This window comes from Perna viridis, chromosome 5 (genome assembly GCF_037379345.1).
Source record: "Perna viridis isolate PV_CMFRI_1.1 ecotype Kerala chromosome 5, ASM3737934v1, whole genome shotgun sequence".
Lineage (NCBI taxonomy): Eukaryota > Metazoa > Mollusca > Bivalvia > Mytilida > Mytilidae > Perna > Perna viridis.
The window spans coordinates 46,074,962-46,098,021 of record NC_142449.1 but is presented as its reverse complement, the minus strand read 5'-3'; the positions used below and the strand labels follow the sequence as shown (position 1 = coordinate 46,098,021).

The 23,060-nt window shown below is 32.5% G+C and overlaps 1 long non-coding RNA gene across 3 annotated transcripts; it reads right to left on the bottom strand.

Moving 5' to 3' along the window:
- Window positions 1-9,125: 9,125 nt before the first annotated feature.
- LOC148617933 (uncharacterized) lies at window positions 9,126-16,638 on the bottom strand. Of its 3 annotated transcripts, XR_015922569.1 has the most exons (6): window positions 16,506-16,638; window positions 14,796-14,858; window positions 14,409-14,478; window positions 11,226-13,469; window positions 10,641-10,919; window positions 9,126-9,428 (listed from the first exon to the last, which is right to left on the bottom strand). It is a non-coding gene; the product is annotated as an uncharacterized LOC148617933 (long non-coding RNA). The 3 variants fall into 3 exon arrangements; XR_015922570.1 differs by having other exon boundaries at window positions 9,126-10,922; XR_015922568.1 differs by having other exon boundaries at window positions 9,126-10,919.
- Between the last annotated feature and the right edge of the window lie 6,422 nt (window positions 16,639-23,060).

Genomic DNA, 23,060 nt, shown 5'->3' with positions numbered 1-23,060 from the left:
TATCTATGCGCAAGCATATGTTTTCTCCTCTTATTTGTACTTTTAAATAATTTAAATGATCAAAATAGCATTGAAGATTTTTTAAACGAATTACCAATTATTTCACTGAGGCTTTCAATATAATTCATATTGAAAAAATAACCCTTTTTGAGATATTATTTTATAGAATTTTGGTTCCATTGATTACTCTTTACTCTTCGCTACTAGTCAAGGCAGTTGTGTAATTCCATGGCTAATAGCAAAGACAGTTGTGTAAGTCCATGGCTACTGGGCAAGCCTTTCAAGACAGTTGTGTACTTCCATTGCTACATTTGCAAATTAAAATAAAGTTCACTTTTAAGTCTCATAAAAATCAATAATTACCAACAAAATGACCTAACTTTGAAGAAAGCTTTCCCGTCATTTATAACAGATTCTATTTCTGTTTCTATTAGTTTTCTTTCCTCTGTTAACTTCAATACAAGAACCTGCATATCTTGAGGGGCCACTGCTGTGCTATCAATGGTGGTCATTGGCAACTCTATCTGCACATCTTTTAAAAAATCTATATGAGGGATATAAACACATGGGGATAAAGTTGTAACTGCCCCGGTATCTCTGGTAGATTCTTCTTCGGTATTATCTTCGGTATTGTATTTTCCATCATCAATTATTGGAACTATCTATTAAACAATAAATGACATAATACCCATTAACACTGTGAAATTAAAAAAAAATATATTGATATTCAATGTAAATTGTTAAAGGATACAATCAAGGGACATGTGTTTATGTGATTATCAACGAAACCTAAACTTGTTGTAAGATATTTGAATTGATAATTTAAGTATTTTATTTCATAAACACTCAATGTTTTCCTTTACCTCAACTTCAATGTGCTCGTCTTTGCATACTGCATCTCCAGGGAAGGATATCTTAATACCTTCCTCAAAATTATACTGAAATATCATAAAGTAAAAAAACCAACTTTCTCTTCAACCTGATTGCTAGAAATATAATGAAACAACTATCATAAAATAGCCAAAAAATCTTTAGTCATTCCATTAGCATTCTTATAAAAATACTCATCCATGAAAGTATAATCAAGGGAACCAAGGTTATAGCGGTAATCAAAAGAATGTAATCCAGCGACAAAGACCAGACATGGAAAACAGAAATACACAACAAAGGACATTAAGTAACTAAAATCATACATACAAAGTAACAAAAGCAAATGAGCAACTCGGACTCCACTAAAAACTGGGAGCATGGACCAGGTGCACCGGTAGGGTAAGCGTCCTCTGCTTTTCTAGAAACACCCGCCGAATTGCTAAAAAAAATCAAGTCCGGGGTAGAGAAACGAGGAAAGGAAAACTATGACACGTTGAATAAATCAGTTTTCAAGTTGCAAATGAATACACCATAACGATCCATGAGTTCATAATGACGACCATAAAACTTCTGTAGTAATGACTTCAATCTTGTAGCAACATAAACCTGTACCAGAAACCTATTTCTTAGAATCTTGGCGCGATATAAAAAGTCTGCGTAGTTTCGGCAAGCTCTGGCATAACGTATCAGTGATATGAACACTCCATACGCAGGTGCCGAAGGGATGTTTAAACTTATGCTTTAACGCGTTTTATTTCCACAAAAATCTTCATTCCGATATCATAACGTAAATATGGTTCCATGAAACATTGTGTCAAATGTTCGTGAGAGAGTAATCAAGGGAACCAATATTATAGCGGTAAGCAATGTCTGGACAAAGACCAGACATGGAAAACAGACATATACAACAAAAACATAAAGTAACTAAAATCATACGTACTGATTTATTCAACGATTAATTTATTTAAGCTTGCTTGCTAGTATTTTTGTGATCTCAATTCTAAAGTACTCGAAATCATTGTTAGCTTCCTTAGTTCGCGAATGCATTTTCTTTTTTTTTCGATTCGTCTTGAAATTCTTAATTTTATGTACCGATTACCTATCACCGTTACGAACCATGGCATATGAGTCAAAATACTCTATTTAAAACTTGATTGGGGATCAAGTGGTAGCTTTTAATAATCTTGCTTTAAGTAGTTGCATATAAGTCATGGGAAGTTGATGTTTCCGTATGTATGAGATAAATAAACAAAGAAAGTATTGAGACCTCATGACTGTATCACATTGAAGCTTGTTAAGTGTATTTTCCTTTGAATGTCTAAAAGAATATTTTTGTTATATAGTAAATTGATGTTGTGGCAATTAGTAATTACTAATATGATAAGAAAATCATTCTCATATTTTAACAAATCAGGATTTTTGTATTTATTTTCTTTTTCGTTGGGTTGACGTATTTTAGTTATATTTTTCAGCTCGAATATCTTCGGAATCCTAGTGTATGATTTTTTTTCGAAGTCTGTGGATTAATCTGGATGTAGGCGTGATAAAAGGAGCTAGTAATGGTACATCGGCTTATATACCATGTCAGTCTAATTGAACATTAAATAAATATTAATAATAATAATAAAAAAAACAAAAAACAAAAAAACAAAAAACAAAAACAAAAACAAATAGAAAAAAACCGACAACTGGAAATTTCAATTCTGGTCAGCTGTATAAAATTTGCACAAAATAATAAATTACATTTGTTAGTGGCCTTTATTTCACTGATGTTGAGAGCATTTGAGATCAAATAAAAGGAAAAGAAAGAAAGATTATAATAAATGTAAGCTTGATAGTAGGTTTTGTGATCTACATTATAAAGTACTCGAAATTATGGTTAGCTTCCTCAATTTGTGTATGCGGTTTTTTTCGACTCGTCTTAAGCTTCAAATTCCGAATTTTATGTACTGTTAACCTATCACTGTTGCAAACCATGGCATCTGCGACCAAATATTCCGTTTAAAACTTGATTTGGGATCAAGTGGTAGCTCTGCATTTTTCGGCGATTGTCCTTAAAATATCAAAAGATCTTTTGAAAAAGTAATTACTGCTTTTTAAAATTAAATCATTCTTATAGTGCAAAAAGTAAGTTAAGTGTTGTTTATGAAAAGACGGATACCTTCAATTTTCTAATCTTGCTTAAAGTAGTTGCACATTTGTCATGGGAAGTTAATATTTCCGCATGTATAAGATAAAGAAATAAAGAAAGTATTGAGATCTAATGACTGTATTACATTGTTAAGTGTATTTAATTTTGAATGTCTAAAATTAAATTTTTGTTATAAATTGAATTGGTAATTGCTAATATGATAAGATCATTTCTCATACTTTAACAGATCTGGATTTTTGTATTTATTTTATTTTGTCGGGATGGAATATTTGAATATTTGAATTTTTTTAGCCCTGTTCAGTGCGAATATTTGATCACTTGAAAATCCAATTTGATATGATAAGAGAGAGTAAAGTCATCTTCATTCACTTCCAACAAGTTGATGGTAAATCGATAATATAGGAAATTTGAAACTATTCAAAGATTTTTTTTTATTTTTATAGGTATTTTAGGGCAAAATACTTTAAAAACTTAGTCTTTAACAAATAAATACACTTTCAGTTTTTTTAATTAAATAATACTTGTCTTCAGTTAATAAAAAATAAAAATTTCGTCATCGGGATCCCAGTCTCTTGTTTTTTCGAAGTCTATGGAATTATCTAGATATAGGCGTGATCAAAGCAGCTAGTACATCGGCACATCATATACCATGTCTGTCTAATTAAACGAAAATACAAATAATAAAATAGAACAAAACAAAAAAAAATCAAACAAAAAACAAAAAACAAAAAACAAAAAAACCAAATACAAAAAAAAAAAACAAAAAAAAACAAAAAACCAAATACAAAAAAAAAAAACAAAAAAAAACCAAAAAAAAAACAACAAATAAAAAATGAAATAAAGTACAACACAAAAAAAAAACAAAAAAAAAAAAAAAAAAAAAAAAAAAAAAAAAAAAAACCCTGAAAAATGGAAATGTCAATTCTGGTCAGCTGTCTATAATTTACACAGGATCATAAATAAATTTTGTTCTTGGGCTTAATGTCACCACTCATATCTAGTAGGTTTTGTGATCTCAATTCTAAAGTACTCGAAATTATTGTTAGCTTCCTTAATTCGCGTTTGCGCTTTCTTTTTTTTGGTCTCAATTTGACATCCTTAATTTCATGTACCGTTGACTTATCACCGTTGCAAATTATGGCATCTGAGACCAAATATTCCATTTAAAACTTGATTCGGGATCCAGTGGAAGCTCTACGTTTTTCGGCGATTATTCAATAAACATCAAAAGGCCTTTTGAAAAAAAATATAATTACTGCTTTTTACATTAAATAATTCTTGCAGTAAAGGAAGTTGAGTGAAATGAAAAAACGGATACCTTGCATTTAATAATCTTGCTTAAATTAGTTGACATGTGTTAAATGGTAAGTGACATTTGTCATGGGAAGTTAATGCTTCGCGTGTATAAGACAAAAAAATACAGAAAGTATTGATCTCTAATGACTGTATCACATTGAGGCTTGTTAAGTGTATTTTCGTGTGAATGTCTATAAGAATTGTTTTGTTATAAAGTAAATTAATGTTAAACGTTGTAATTAGTAATTGCTAGCATGATAAGAAGATCATTTCTCATATTTAAAGAAACAAATCAGAATTTTTGTACTTATTTCATTTTTCGTCGTCGGGTTGAAGTATTCGAATTTTACTCAGACTTGTTCGACTCGAATATTGGTTCATCTGGAAAAGCAAATTTGATATGATAAGAGGGAGTACATGTAAAGTCATCTCCTTTCACTTCCAACAAGTTGATGGTAAACCGATCATATAGGAAATCTGAAACTCTTGAAAGATTTTATACATTTAAAGTGTTCATTTAAGCGCTTATTATGAATAATTTTATAAAATATATGCATCACGTGACCTTGCGATGTGTCGAATATATGTTGTGTAACACTTTCATTATTTCAGATTATGCTTTGGTTTTATCTATGCGCAAGCATATGTTTTCTCCTCTTATTTGTACTTTTAAATAATTTAAATGATCAAAATAGCATTGAAGATTTTTTAAACGAATTACCAATTATTTCACTGAGGCTTTCAATATAATTCATATTGAAAAAATAACCCTTTTTGAGATATTATTTTATAGAATTTTGGTTCCATTGATTACTCTTTATCTAGCATTGCAATACGTAGTTTTAATATTCAAATACAGAACCGGAAGACCACTGCTTTAATAGGCTTTTATGCTGTTCAATTTATTTTTGTTTTCCATGCCAAACGGATAATCATCTTTCTTCGAACTGTCTGTCTTGATATAAATGCTAAGACAATAATCCATATAAGTTGAACTTGATGGCTTGAATGGACTCCCAACTTTATTCAATTTAATGTAAGTTAGAAGGCAAATATTTTCTGTTTGACTCCGTGGATAAGACATGGTTTTTTGGCACAATATTCTGTCACCAAAGACCGCTAGCTGCCCTCTCTTCTTCTGTAGTTAGGATGTCCGTCAAACATGTAGGCCCCCGTCATCGTCCTTGGTGATATACATGTTAACACTGAGTTTGAGTTTATACACTTATGGACAGTTTATGTCGTCGACAGATATTATACACATACGGGTATTTTGATGAACGCTGTGATGTTAGCATCAGTGTTCGCGTATAAAGCGAAGTTACAAGTGGAATTTCGTTTTCGGGAACCTAGTCTCTTGCTTTTTCGTACTCTGTGGAATTATCTAGATGTTTCCGTGATGAAAGCTGTTAATTTTTAAATTGGCACAGGATAATAACTTTTGTTAGTGGGCTGTATTTTACACCATAGTTATTTTGCTGAGTTTGACTGGTAGTATTTTGGTCCAAACCTTAAATCAATTGATTTACACCCATAAACCCCTTGGTTAGCTAGACAATTGTCTTCAGTCATGCAGATATTTCTCTGTTGATTTTGAAGTTACAAAGCCAAGATTTCAGAAACCATTCAGGATTTTTTGTTGCTTGTGTAAATGTGTACAGTTTTTAAACGCCTTCGATTCAAGGATTTTCCAATGACGAAAAGTGGCAATAAATCAGTAACTGACATGTTGTAACAAACTATTAAGGCAACCTTTTTTGTTCTTTAGAATTCTACTATTTCAATTTTTAATTTTTAGGAACAGTTCTACCAAACATTCTAGTTTTATAACCATTATAGATATTTATCAGTTGGTAATTTTCTAAAATTGTTTTTTTTAATCCTTTTTGATCAATATCTAATGAATTTGTGTCGCCACAACATTTCTTTACGTACTATACAACAAACACGGTGACTTCCTTTCATCTGTGACAACATCCCTTCGGAACCTTAATATGAAGTTTTCATATCACAACTCATACGCTGTGCAAGAGCTGAACGAAACTATGTCATAGACCTGTTGTACCGTGCTAGACCTCGTACAATTACATTTCTAGAACAGGGTTATTTTACTCAAAGTATAAAGTAATAACTACAAGAGTTCTATTGTCGTCATAATGAACTCGTGGATCGTTATGATGTATCCATCCGCATCGATTTTTTTCACTGTGTCACAGTTTTCCTTTCTCTTTCGTCTACTGCGTTGTTGCATTTTAAAGCAACTCGGCGGGTTTCCTTGAAAAGCAGAGGACGCTTACACTATCTTGTAAATGCTTCCAGTTTTTAATGCGGATAGCTCATGTATTTGTGTTTTTTGTACGTGTTGTCTATACTCGGCGTCGCATTAATTAGATGCTGTTAACATTTGAATAAAAATATTTTCTAAGGCTTTATTGACACCTACCGTCGTTTAATTTGTTTTAAATGACTTGCTCATTCATTGAGCCAAACGGCTTCTTCCTAAACACTTGATTGTTAAATTCTGGTGAGATTTTAATTCTCGGTCCCAATATTTACATTGTCAAAAGTCGGTTATGCTTACAGTGATCGGGTTGCTAGGAGATGTTGTTTACGTTTAAATGTTTTGTCTAAAAATCGAAGAACCCAGAATGCATTTCGGCATTGGTTCGAATATCTTGGATTTATTCTACAACGTACAATACGGAGAAGTTGATCAAGCAGACGATTGTCACCGGAGTTCGACGCGAACTTACAAACAAAACATCCCGTAGAAACCAATATGACGGACATTGGTATGGGATTTTCCCGTAAGGATTTGTTACGCACGATTTAAGACACTAGGCGACTCTTTGGTACTAACACGTCATGCATATATGCGAACTATCTTCAGATTAAATAAAAGAGAGACAACTCAAGCGGTAAGTCCCGACAGTTTAAGAAGTAGAAATTCAATTCGAAATTTTTTAAAAAAAATCTTAACGAAATATAACCAAGAAACGATGCAGCTTATCGCATAAAGTATGATAGGAAAATATAATACTATCATGCCTGGTATCATTTTTTGAGTAAAATCATTCTACTTTCAAATTTCAAAGACTAACATGTTGTAGTCACAATTTGTAACATTTTTTTTTTGGAGCGCCATGTTTTCCTTAACGGTTTTATTCTTTTATAAATTGTGAATTTTGCTGACGAAAACCTGGAAATATTCAATGTCTTCCAAAGTGAACGACTATATAAAGCTACAATTTAGAATTACATATAGTATTGTCGACAGAAAATATAGACAGTTATTTTGCAGACAGCTTATTATTATTATTTTGATTAAATTTAAGCCAATTTTTATCAAATGTATTTACGTCGTGCATGTTTTTTTCGGGAAGAATCTGAATGAACTTTAATTTTCTGTAATGAACTGGTTTACAAAAAGGTCAATATCAGTGGTAAAAGTTATCTTGCAATTTGGAACTTTCGACCTCCGGTACTAAGAATAATCAAGGGAGCCAAGATTCTATCGGATATCAATACAATGTAATTCAGGAATAAAGGCTAGACAAGGAAAACAGACAAACACAACAAAGAACATAAAATAACCAAAATAATTGGTACAAAGTAACATAAGTAAATGAGCAACTCGGACTCCACTAAAAACTGGTTGACCAGATGCACCGACAGGGTACATGGAAGCGTTTTCATGGTGCCGATGGATACACCGTATTGATCCATGAGTTCGTTAGTAGTAAGAGAAATCAAGGGAACAAAATTATAGAAGTAATCAAAAGAATGTAATCCGGGGCCAAAGACCAGACATGGAAAACAGACATACACAACAAAGAACATAAAGTAAATAAAATCATATATACAAAGTAACAAAAACAAGTGAGGAACTCGGACTCCACTAAAAACTGGGAGCATGGACCAGGTGCACTGGTAGAATAAGCTTCCTCTGCTTTTCTAGAAACACCCGCTGAGATGCTCATAAAATAGCCAAGTTCGTGGTAGAAATTAGAGATAAGTAGGAGAAGTATTTTCAATGCTAAAATCCTTACGAGTAAAATGTCAATAAGTACTATTTACTGTTGAACTCTAAGCTAAAAAACATCGGTTACAAAAAATGAACTATTCCGATAACATTGAGCAGGTTGATATACGAAGTTGAAGAACAAGCTGCTCTCGTAATCCTACGCGCATAGAGGCCAAAGCAAGGAAATCGAAATACTCTTACGTTTAAGCTATTCCAACATCTAGTCACAAAAACAAGAGTTATATTTATAGACGTTCTTGGGGAATGGCACAGGTTAAAAAACATTGTTTTTGTTTGTTTGTTGGGGTTTAACGTCCGAGCAGCAATATTTCAGCTATATTCAGACGATGAACATGAAATTGATGATAAAATGAACATGAAATGATGAAATGAAAAAGGGATGGGACACAAGGACAATTGGGTCGAAAAACTTTGATTGCCACTGGAAATAGGGAGAAGTGGGTAGGGTCGGGCAATTTAGCCTCCTGTGGCGGAGCCCTATGGTTCCTACTCCGGGAGAATACCACAGTAGGGTTCTTTAACGTGCGAGGAACGTGGCATCTTTCCCAAAACGGTGCACCACTATGGTTTGCGGTCAGGTTTTCCGTATTATAGCCTGACAACCCCAGCATATAACACGCTAGGGGTACACCATTCCACCACCTGGGGCACACATCCCAGTTGCTCTGTGGGCAGAGCGCCCTAGCCCCCGGCTAGGGTTCTGAGCACTATTTAGTCGCCTTTTAAGACCTGGACCTGCACGGAGCGGTTAAAAGACAAGAATATTCAAAAATTTTACTGGTTTTTAAAATTCGGCAGCTTAACAGTGAATTTTGAATAAACAACAATTTTGGCACCTGATTTGTAAAACATGACGGATATTAACAGTTATGTTTTATTTTCAGGACAGTTGTGTTGTAAGTCCATGGCTTCTGGGCAAGACAGTTGTGTAAGTCCATGGCTAATGGACAAGACAGTTGTATTAGTCCACGGCTACTAGGCAAATGAGTCCATGTCTACTTCGCAAGACATTTGTATAAGTCCATAGTAAATGGGCAAGCTTTTCAAACCGAATAAACATCTTTGCTGACAAAAAAAAAGCAAACTGGTCACTTTTTATCGCAGATAAGACAACGAGCATAAATATGAACAGTTTCATTTGAATTATCACAAAATGATCCAAATGGGTACTCGTATTTGAAAAAGTGGAGAAACGACATTTTAAAAGCTATCTTTTAAATAAAAAAGTCGACAATGTTCTAACATTTATGATATAAAGAAAATATAAGTTCGGGAACTCGTTTTTTTTCAATATTTGCTGTTTGGTAGATTTACTTAGAAAAAGGAATTGAAAATTAAAAAAAGTTTGGATTTTTTCCAATCAATACAGAGACAAAAAATATAGAATATTTAGAAAAATTTTTTTCTTAAAACTCATTATATCCTAATGCAACCAAACTACAAACAGACACTCTTTATTATGTTTTAACACATTTGCAAATCAAAAGAGTAATTAAGGAAACCAAGGTTATAGTAATAATCAAAAGAATGTAATTAAGGGACAACGACCAGGCATGAAAAACAGACATACACAACAAAGAACATAAAGTAACCAAATCATACATACCAAGTAACAAAAGCAAATGAGCAACTCGGACTCCACTAAAAACTGGGAGCATGGACCAGGTGCACTGGTAGGGTAAGCGTCCTCTGCTTTTCTAGAAACATCCGCCGAGTTGCTCATAAAATGTCAAGTCCGGGGTAGTAGAAAGAGGAAAGGAAAACTATGACACGTTCAGCCTCATAAAAGTGAAGGAATAGGTCAGCTAGTAAAGGAGCACAATTTGTTCCCATTGGAATGCCGACCGTTTGTTGAAAAACACGTCCACCACAGTGGACAAATATGTTGTCGATTAAAAATTCCAGCATTTTGTAAACATCTTCCTCTGTATATTTGGAAGATGATTTGGAATTATTTCTTACAAAGTATGAGGAATCTCTACCAAGAACTATATATTTGTATCTAGGTGTACAAATCGGTTTTCATAGCGCAGATGGATACACCGTTACGATCCACGAGTTCACGATGACGACCATAAAACCTATGTGGTGATGACTTCAATCTTAGCCTATTTGTTAGAATTCTAGCGCGATACAAAAAGTCTGCGTAGTTTCGGCAAGCTCTGGCATAATGTATGAGTTGCGATATGAACACCCCATATGCAGGTACTGAAGGGAACAGAAAGTTCACTCTCAAATCACAAAAAAAATCAACAATTGCCCACAAGAGGACCTAACCTTGAAGAAAGCTTTCCCGTCATTTATAAAAGCCTCTGTTTCTGTTTCTCTTAGTTTTCTTTCTTCTGTTAACTTAAATACCAGAACCTGCATATTGAGAGGCCAGTATAGTGCTATCAATAGTGGTCATTGGCAACTTTATCTGCACATCTTTTAAAAAATCTATATAAGGGATATAAACACATGGGGATAAAGTTGCCCGGTGTCTTTTCCTCTGGTAGATTCTTCTTCGGTATTATCTTTGGTATTGTCTTTTCCATCATCAATTATTGGAACTATCTACTAAACAATAAATGACATAATACCCATTAACACTGTGAAATTAAAAAAAAATATATTGATATTCAATGTAAATTGTTAAAGGATACAATCAAGGGACTTGTGTCTTCATGTGATTATCAATGAAACCTAAACTTGTAAGATATTTGATATACATTTGACAGGTCATTACCACATTTAACTTTTTGTTGTAACAAGATCATTTTCATTAACCTTGCATGTTCGTGGTATACTTTAAAACACAGATTATGTCTAAATTGATAATTTAAGTATTTTATTTAATAAACACTCAAAGTTTTCTTTTACCTCAACTTCAATGTGCTCGTCTTTGCACACTGCATCTTCACGGAAAGATTTCGTAATATCTTCCTCAATCTTAGACTGAAAGGTACAACTTTCACATAAAATAGTGAATTTCTCTTTCTTGCTTACTGCAATAATAAATATTCTCTCTACACGAAGATCGGTCGCAAACATAAAAGCCAAATCCTGAAGAGGAACAAACGAAATCCGTTATTTCAAGTATGTGACTAAGATAAGTGATAAATATTTTTGCAGAATTTACCAAAGTCTGGTTGCACAGCTGTATTTTGTGAGCATGTGAAACAAAAGACCATCATATTATAAAAAAACCCAACTCGCTTCAACCTTAATGCGAGAAATTAAATGAAAGAAATATCATGAAATAGTAAAAAAAGCCATTCCATTAGCATTTACAAAAAAAAAAAAAATACTTACCCATGGAAAAATATTTTTAATGGAGTAGACGAGGACTATATACTTTCCTGATTGTGGAAATGTATCCTTTTAAGGTTAACGTTCGTTTTTGTCACGAAAATGTTAACTAATAGTATATATGACTTATTTCATATTCACAGTCATCGATGATGCGCCAATCAGACACTCCTTGGTTATGATAAAAGACAAATGCTTTGAAGTTAAAATATTTGGTATTAGAAATTCTTTCTGGTTGTGATCATTTAATTATCATTTTTGTATTGCCATATATGGTTTCCGGTATTTCCTGAATACAATAGACATCTGTTGCTATCTTGCACCCGCCAAGAAGGCCTAAACGTTCATCTTTTAGTAAATGATGACGTTCTTCAGATGATATTGGTTCTGACGTATATGGTTATGCCATTATCAGCTATGACTCTGGTTATAGAGAAACAAAATCATGATAATAAGGGATAAGAGTTCTCAACGATACCATTGAAGGTAAAAGCATGAAGAAGGAGGAACTTGCTAATCATGATCCTGGGGCAACGACAAAAAGAAACAAACACACACAAATTATCAGAAAATTCAAAATGTAGCCTTTGAATATTTTGGTTTCCCCGTTTTCTCCATAACGTGGCGGGGTTTCACTAAATGTCCCTATTTTAATTTAAATTAGCTTCGAATTTTATTAAACTTTTTCAGGTAAACACTTGAAAAATGTTTTTGTATCGTGTATGAAACGGGCGAGGTTTGAACTAATATTAAAAATTGTAAATTAAATGCAATTTATAAGCTATGCGTAGATTCTACTTTTGGTCCAGATTTAGCTGTATACGTTAAAATATAGTATATATATTTGCAAATTATAAATCGCAATGTTTTAAATGAGAATCAAGAAGTGAAATTTCAGACATGTTTTGATATTCTAAAATGTGATGTAAAGCATAAGGCTTCTTTTATTAAACTCATGGTGAAAGTAGCATCCCGAAATTTATAAGGATGTTTGTCTAGATAATACAGAGTTTGGCGGGCAAAATATTTGTATCTTTTGTAAATATCTAAAATGCTGTTTGTTGATGTAGATAGAATGAAATCTAAACTCTGAAAAATACGAACACCTTTCTTAACCATTTACATTTCAAGTCCCTTTACATTAATTTAAATGTATTTTTGAAACTCGGTAAACCGAGCAACTGTCTTAACCGAACACATTACTAAACAGAGCATTGTCTAAACAGCACCTGTCTACATCCATAATCTGTCTAAACCAAACATCTGTCTAAACCGATCACCTGTCTAAATCAAGACCGAACAGCAGCTTTAACCAAACACATTTCGAAACCGAACCCGTTTACAGTTCAAAATGGTTTTGGTTTCGACATGTTCGTTGTTTTGTTTATTGTTTTTTTTTCTACTTACTATCGAATGTTATCGATGCCGTATTCTTCTTCAAGGTTTGTGCGCATAATTCCAAAGCTTGTCCAATCTTGTTTTCCTGACCTGAATTGCACTTTACTTAACGTAATACATTTTAAAATAAGAAAATTAAAGCAAATTACAAATTGATATGCCTCAGTTTATTATGTTTTATATCGAAAGTGATTCATTTGACATTATATACTTTTTCACTAATTGAATTTTCGAACGTTTATAGCAGTCAAATAGAAAAGAAAATAAGTCAGTTAAACGAACTTCGTCCATATAAACTTTATTCATATTGATGTATTTTTTAAAAGGCTATCATACACATACCCCAAAAGTTTGTTCTGTTCTTGATGATTATCATAATGAACTGAATAAGGATACAACGTCTCTTGTGTTACCTAACTAAATAAAATATTATTTTTTACATATTCCAAGTATTTGAATAAACACATACTGCAGATGCGGAAAATGAAAACACATGTTTATTGATTTAAATTTAGGCAAAACGAAATTAACACTTTATTGTCATGGAAATGGGCTTTCAAAACTCATTTTTCGCAAATAACATTTGGTAAGCATTTGGCACTATTACACAAAAACAGCATGTAGAACCAAACAGGAAAACAAAACAAAAAAATAAAAATTTTCGGCCCATTATAGGCACACAAGGATGTGACACGTCACCACTCGCACCTGCAGCTCTTTGTTACAAATTTATTGCAGGGGTAAGAAACTAAAGTCTCTAAAGAGCCTGATTTGCTCATCTGGCTTGATAAGCAACATTATATTTTTGTAAAAGTGGTAAAGTTTTTCTAGGATAAAAAATACTAAAGCAATAACCGAGAGAATTCTTTTGAATTATGTCCTTTAGTTTCTGAAGAGAATTTTTTTAAAGTAATAAAATTAGAAATAGGGCAATTACTCCAACATGGCTTAGCAAATTAACACGAAAATTTGAAGACAGAAAGATATCATTATAAGAAACACTTTTATCCCAAGTCATAATTGGGCTAAGACTAATGGTCTTGGAGATATATGTAAAACACTTCTGTCTGGCCCTATGTTTTATTTTTAGTGATGTTGGTCATGTTTTAAACAGATAAAAAAATTCTTTATTCTAACTATGCAAATTATTCTAAGGAACACTGTTGCCAAATTTGGTTCTAATTAGGTTAGTTACGTTAGAGAAGAATTTTGAAAGAAATAAATAATATTTAAAAAAAAAAACAAAACAAAAAAAAAAAAAACAAAAAAAAACGCCGAAGATGGGAATTTGATTTATGAAATCATATGCTGAATAATGATACTGACATAATGTAAAAATTCCTGTTCAAAACTTACCCAGGTGACTCGGATGGATCATTTAATTTTTTTGTCCTCACCAGTCATATTCTGAGGTCTTGGTTTGGATCTAAATGTAATGTGTAAATCTTAGTACAAAATTACTTAAATGAAGAGAATGACAACTGAAGTCCGTAGATCAAGGTCATGAAAACATCAAAACAACCGTTTTCCGTAATGGTCCTAGAAATAGTAAGTTACACCAGGTTTTATAACGTACAGTGATTAAAAAACGTTATGGTATTTTACTTTTATCTCAGAAATAGTTTATTTCATGCGGAGATTTCCGAATGACGATGTTATATAAAGAAAAACAGAAATGCATATTATACAGACTTGTATGTATCTAGATAAAAAAATTAAATCAAATTCCCGCTTTAAACTTACCCAGGTAAATTTGACTGCTCAATAAAATTATTGTCCTCACAATACAGAGGTTTTTGCTTGGATCTGAATAAAATATATAAATCTAAATATAGAAGAATTTTTAAAAGAATTCATAGTTACTTTAACGATATCGAAAAAGAGGGGAATGTCAATTTTATCGATAAACTGCAAAACGAGTAAGCCAAAAATGTTACTTAAAACACCACATTCAACATTACATTCAATTGTTTCTTCTTTTGTTTGGTGTTGTGCTGACATTGTAGAACTTTACAAAATAAATAAAACAAAAATACAAATAGGTATACGGAATTTAGAAAACTTAAAGGAGAAAAATATATAAATGTTTTGTTCACACTATACTTGAATATTATTAAATTGAATTTAAAAGATACTTCATGACATTTTCTTTAGTATTATCCTCAATGTTGTTCACACTATATTTGCAAATATATTCAATTGAATTACAAAGATACTTGAAAAATTGATTCTATGTGCGTACTCAAATAACCACTGAAAAAAAAAATTAAAAAGTTTTATTTCATTTATAAAACAAAAACATTGTTTAAAATTACAATTAAAAAACACCACTTAAATATAGTAACGCCGAAACATGTGCATATCTTGTTCAAAACGTAATAATTTAATTTGATTTAAAACAAGCTTTCTGATTGGTTTGTTCTCGTTAAGCAAACCATTTTTTAAAATAAAAAATCCAAAATGAAATTACGTTTTGAACACGAACCTACTATCATTTTTTGGACTGTCATCCATTGAAATTAAATTATACACCGTAAGGACTGTTTCTTGATTTTGAATGGTTTATACTCGATAACCTGGTTTGGGTCAGTTTATACTTTTTATAAGTAAAAACTGCCGCAAACCAATTTATTTTGTATAATCTGTTGAAAGATTAGGATCATTCCATTATAAGATGGTGCTGAAAATAATTCGGGAATCAAACATGGCTATATCGTATATTCGATTCGCTACATTGTGGTTGTAGCTCGTGCTTGTTTTCTGTTTTCAAGTTCTGGGAATGCATTTGGATTTTGACGTATTTGAATTGCCCCACGTGTTTTTTGCAGATATTTGTTAATTTTAAATTGTAAGCATACTTAACTACGGCTTTTAGTAAAAGTTCTGCAAGTTGCCGAGTGCATCCTTTGCGATGTGCAAGTTCAAAAGTAGCAAATATGTGTAAGTTTATATTCACATGTCTTCAAATGATTAGTTTTTTTGTCGTATTGGAAGAGTAAAGGTAAAAGTTTTTAAATTCAACAATTTATTCCCTCCGTTGAATTTGACAAGACATAAAGGATTTGTACACACCTGGTCTCGTGCACTAAAGCAAACCGCTTATTCATCTACAAACGTATTTATTCTTAATCTGGTTGCGGAGGTTCATTTTAAGTCATTTTTTATCTGTCATGAAGTACGGAATTACTTTTGATATATTGATCTTGTGTTATGTCTTCGTATGATCGATTAAAGTACCAATCAGCTGTATCTGCACCCGTTATACATCTTAGGTACTCGCATCCGTCTTATATCTTAGTTATCGACACCCGTCATGCATCGTCAGGGTACAAAACAGTTTTCCCGATCTCGAAGCGTCATCCTTTTGACACAGAACAGGATTATAATGGAAACATTCACTTCATACCACTAAATCATCATAACAAGAAACTTAATAAATAATGAAATACTTACCCTTTAGAATCTGAAAAAAATGCGTTGTGTCACACAAACTTACAAAATATAATTCAACAAAGAAAAAAAAGCCTGTTGAAATATTAACATTCTTTTTGCTTGGCGAATGGGTATTAGAGCTATGTAGGAAAATGATGGGAGTAACCCGTTAAAATGATACGAATCAGGAAGCATGAATTTATGATTATTTAGCTAACCATGCCAATAGATTACTTGATATATTCAGATATGTTGCCAAAATTTCAAATGTGGATATGTTGTTGTCTTAACGTTAATATCAAATGTGGATATGTTGTTGTCTTAACGTTAATACATAATTTAAATCGATCTTTGATAAACACGAAATGAATAATACAAAAATATTATTGAGGTTACATGAGATTAAACTGATGGTGTTTTGTTCGTTTGTTTTTGTGTAGTCCGATAAAAAGGACTACAAAACTGGAATTTAGCAGCTGCCTGAAGACAAAAATACTTAATTAGGAATTACCAAATGGACGGTATTATTGAGCGAATATTGTACACAATTTATTTTATGATATCAATTATCTAACAGGAAGTTAACTAACCAATATATGATAATCGACAATGTACATGCGTACCATAGAGTATCAAAACCTACATGTTTGATTTTTTAGTCCAATCATAGTCAAAATATGTTTATTAACTTAAGTTTGGTTTCAAGATCATTTTGCAATTTTGCATTACTGCTATGTCAAACGTTCATATATTATCTTCAATAAAGTTGGGAGTTCCGATCATCCCTTTTGTCTTTGTTTCTTGTATATAGATAAAAAAAAATAAAAAATGGAAAAAATATTAACACGGAATGAAAACTATGATAGAAGGTGAGAAATGGGAAAATTAATAGAGATTCCGTGAAGATATTGTGGTGTGAGATGGGTATACTACATTCAAAAAAGCATTGGCTTTGAATGGAAAACTCTGAAAACGTTCTGATCAATCTGAAATAGATAGTGTACATCTATAATATTGAATAAATTTTATGTAAAAGTTTCATGAAATTTCATTCTGTGGCGTGGAAATCGCAATTAATATGGGAAAGTCACCCCGATAAGAGATAGGTACCCTATGCACATAAAGGGAAGAGTAAAATGTTTTTATATTATAAACCACCAAAATATCAACATTCTCTGAAAGTTTCATTAACCTCCGTTCAGTTGTACAAAGGGGAAGGAGTTGACGGATAAGTAAGGGATACACCTATAAAGGGGGAGGGAGTTGATGGACAAGTGAGGGATACACCTATAAAGGAGGAGGGAGTTGACGAATAAGTGAGGAATACACCTATAAAGGCTGGTTGAATTATATATTTAAAAACATTTTGCTATCAAAACCTACAAAATATTAAAATCAAAATCTAAAATAGAACGTGCATATCTGAATTGTAAAATGAATATTCTGTGAGAGTTTCATTGCATTCCATCCAGTTGTGAAAGAGAAGTAAGGGGTAAAAAATGGGTAATTTCCTCTACGTAATGGCAGTACATACAGGAGTACGTACACCGCTATTACCGTGTACTTCCACCTTGCAAGCGGTGGTATAATATATCAAATTACAGTTTCCTGTAGAAAAACAATATTTATTACCAAATTCATGACTCTATATTGATATGTTTTGCATGAACGACACATTATACATACAGCTTATACATGAAAACAACATACTAGTACTTCAATGCTGGTCCAAAATATGATAGAAAAAGAAATATATACCGAAGATTCAAGCGAGGCCCAATCCATGGACAAAACACTGGAAACAAAAAAACAGCAACACAAATGAATAAATCATACAACAGTTACTATAAATGCGCACAGAAAAAAATACAGTTTTAATCTAACTAAAACCTACGGTGAACTCTTGGGCCTCGGAAAGATTGAGCAGTTCCTTCTTCTTCCTAAACACCCGTCCAGTAAAAAAGGGAAAAATATCTTTGACAGAAAGAGGTTGATCATATTGAAAAAAAAGACATTTCATATTGATCAGCCAGGTCACGCAGACAACCGTACAGAATCAAGAGACAATTATCCCATGCTGGTGCAGAATTTCATGGAATACTACTTCATAAAAAAGGATTCTTGGCAGTCGAGAGATCAAAGAAATCGCGTCTGTAATAGTTTAGTTGAATGCTTTTCAATCTAGTCAGCGTTGCGATGAAAGATCAAGATTTGTTTAGTTTACCTGTAGTATCCTTATTTCAAAGGCTTAGGGTTGATACATGAGGATACTCATCTAGAAATATTCATTGTAAGTGTGCAGAAAAATCATACTATTCGTCTGTGGCAATCCTTTCGTAGAGTAAATGTTTGTCTCGTAACAGTGTAAAATTAATTAACAAGTTGGGGCACACAATGGGTTACTGCATGGTTGCCTAATATCTGCTGAAAGGGAAATCAAAGGAACCAAGATTCGAACGGTAATGAAAAAAAAAATAAACACAAACAACTCAGAACACAAAATAACCAAAATAATACGCACAAATAATCAACGGAAAATGTTTTCATGTTTTCATATTATAAACCACCAATTAATCAACGGAAAATGAGCAACCTAGACTCCGAGAAAAACTGAGAGCATGGACCAGGTGCATCAGTAGGTTTTTTTTCTAGAATGCTCATAAAATCTGACATCAGGTGTAGACGAATAAAGGGAAGGTAAACAATTAATCGGTGTTCAAATTGGTTCTCATTGGAACCAAACCTAATTTGGTCAGGACTACATCCACGTGACAGTATTTTGTTGGTAAAAACAGAGACAAAAATATATATTTTGTGATCAATATTTCTTTCATATTTATTTATAAATAATGACCTAACGATGAGATGTGATGTACACAAGAAAATTTTTTAAAAAAATCCATAGGCCTACACAAATGAAAATAATATCTAAAAGTAATTTTTAGTGGAGTCCGAGTTGCTCATTTGCGTTTGTTACTTTGTATGTATGATTTTAGTTACTTCATGTTCTTTGTTGTGTATGTCTGTTTTCCATGTCTGGTGTTTGTCCCTGGATTATATTCTTTTGATTACCGCTATAACCTTGGTTCTCTTGATTACTCCTAAAAAACACCAACATACATACAAAACCTTCACAAAGCTATTTACTGAAATCGGTAGATATTTTGGATGTCGTGACAGATGAAAAATGTCTTCTCCATACCACTCATACCTCTGAAGTCAAAGCACAGGAAAGATGATGGCCGTATTGACTTAAGCCACTCTTATCAATTAAACTATGAGTTATGAAAACCACAGTTTTCACGTTCTGTTTTCTTTTTATAATTATAGATTGTAAAAATGACACTGGAAAATGCTTTAAAATTGGAGACGAAGGATTTCAAGCGGTGGTACATGGTAACAGCTATTCTAGTTGTCGCTGTGAGAAGAGGGAACCATTGGGTTATGCAATAGCGTGTGGGTAGTGAAAAACGGTAAAATGCTCGAATAAAACGTATGAAAATCAAAGATTTCTTTATTTATATACTCATTTAATTGCAGATGCCCTTCAAACGGATCAATTTGTTTAAAAGAATGAAAGGTGAATTCAATTCTTTTTTAAATTTCGGTTTAAACGCCTGTCGAAAAATAAGCAGACATGTAGTATCACTACAGCACTCCACAGACTGCACTAAAAACTGAGATAATGGACCAGGTGCATAGAAACACCCGCCGAGTTGCTCAAGTCCGGGGTAGACGAAAAAGAAAAGAAAACTATGAAAATCAGCTAGGAAATGGGCGTGCTTATTAGATGTAAAATGTTATATAGGTATTAACCTCGTCGAAAAACTTCCATCAGTTTTCATGGCGTAGATGGATACACCGTAACGATCCACGAGTTCATGATGACGACCATAAATCTTCTGTAGTGATGACTTCAATCTATTAGCAACATAACCCTGTTCCAAAAGCCTATTTGATAGAATTGTAGCAATACAAAAAGTCTGCGTAGTTTCGGCAAGCTCTGGCATAACGTATGAGTTGGAATATGAACAATGGTACTCCATACGCAGGTGCTGAAGGATGTTGCCACAGATGAAAGGAAGGTTGACAATTCGGAATCAAAAGTCATCAAGTTTGTCGTAAAGTTGGTCAATAGTTTTCCTTTACCGTCGATTTCTAAGTGTACGTCAACATATGAGGCTGACTTCACAGTGTAAGTAGTATCCTTTATCTCAAGTTCTTTTGGGTAGATGCAATGTATCAAATCCCCCAAATTAGGATTGTTTAAAGATAATACGTCATCTAGCATCTAGTATCTAGCGGAAACTGAGAGTAAAGGATCTAGCCAAACGATATTCTTTCTTTCGGATCAGATCAGCTATAAAGCCAGCTTCATACCAGAAAGGAAAAGGTCAGCAAGTAAAGGAGCATAATTGTTCCTATTGGATTGCCGACCGTGTTGAAAAATCATAAGTTTTTACTGCGTTTTATTTGCACAAAAAAAAACTTCATTTCTATATCACTACGTGAAATATGTTATCAAATGCTATACATATGAAAACAGTTGTTGCAAATTTTCGTGAGTACATATGTTCATGTATTTTATGTTTATATGACGTGGAATATTGTGCTCCATAACAAAAGAAAGTGTTTTACAAATTTCAACAGTGGAAACAAATAGAACCGAGATGATAGCAAAATAATAATATATTTTTTTCTTTTCGGCATAGAACTTTAAACATCGAGTCCTTTGAGATTTGATATTTTATAAAGGAACAATGTTTATATTGACATCACATTTAACCTGATTTAAATTTGCAAAGGGAAGATAACAAGTTAACAATATCAATTTAGTCCTTTAGGAAAGATGCCTAAGATAGAAAATGTCGTCATCAAATAGAGAAACTTCAATTTCACTGATGTGGAGACTAAAATGGATAATAAAAGGAAAAGGAAGATTGTAATAAATGTAAGCTTGCTCGTAGGCTTTTTGATCCCAATTCTAAAGCATTCGAAATTATTGTTAGCTTCCTTAATTCGTATGCGTTTTCTTTTTTCTCGACTCGTCTTAAGCTTGAAATTATTAATTTCACGTACCGTTGACCTATCACCGTTGACCTATAAACCATAACATCTTAAACCAAATATTCTATTTATATAATTAATTGGGGATCTAGTGGGAGCTCTACGGTCTATAAATAACAAATGGCCTTTTGAAAAAAATAAATATTGCTTTTTACATTAAATCATTCTTGTAGTGCAAAAATTAAGTTAATTGTTGTTTATGAAAAGACGGATACTTTGTATTTAATAATCTTGCTTAAAGTAGTTGCACATTTGTCATGGGAAGTTAGTGTTTCCGCATGTAATAAGATAAAGGGATAAAGAAAGTATTGAACTCTAATGACTGTATCAAATTGAGGCTTGTTAAGTGTATTTTCTTTTGAATGTCTAAAAGAATAGTTTTGTTATAGAGTAAATTGATGTTAAACGTGGTAATCAGTAATCGCTAATATGATAAGATGGTCATTTCTCATATTTAAACAAATCTGGATTTTTGAACTTATTTCATTTTTCGTCGTCGGGTTGAAGTATTCGAACTTTACTAAGACTTGTTCAACTCGAATATTGGTTCATCTGGAAAACAAATTTGATATGAAAAGAGAGAGTAAAGCCATCTTTTGTGTAACACTTATAATATTTCAAATCATGCTTTGATTTTATCTATGTGCAAATATATGTTTTCTCCTCTTATTTGTACTTTCAAATAATTTAAATGGTCAAATTAGCATGGAAGATTTTTGAAACGAATTACCAATTATTTTACTGAAGCTTTCAATTTAATTCATATTGAATAAAAAATAACAAAACAACCCTTTTTAAGATATTATTTCATATAATATTAGTTCCCTTGTTTACTCTTAAACTAGAAAACTGTAATATGTAGATTTGATATTCAAATAAAGAACAGGAAGACCACTGTATTAACATTAATTTATGCTTTTCAATCTATTTTTGTTTTCCTCTTATTTCGTCCCTCTTAGAACTGCCCGCCGCGTGTTTGGTATAAAGGCTAAGACAATAATCCCTATAAGTTGAACTTGACTTGAATGGACTACCAACTTTGTTAGATTTAATGAAAGATCGAAGGAAAATACTTTCTGTTTGACATGATTTTTCGAAACAATATTTGTCCTCGGAGACCGCTGCCTGCCCTCTGTTCTTCTGTTGTTAGGATGTCTGTCAAACATGTAGGCCCACGTCATTGTCCTTGGTGATATCCATGTAAACACTGAGTTTGAATTTAAACACTTTAAACAGTTTATGTCGTCGACGGATATTATTCACATACGGATATATCGTCGTTGAATTCGATGAACGTTGTGATTTTAACATCAGTGTTCATGTACCAAGCTAAGTTACAAGTGGAATTTCGTCTTCGGGATCCTATTCTCTTGCTTTTTTCGAACTCTGTGGAATTATCTAGATGTAGGTGTGATGAAAGCAGGTAGTAATAGTATAACAACTCATCATATACCATGAAAAAAATCAAAATGTTTTAAAAACATTTTTAAAATGTTCTGCTGAAAATGT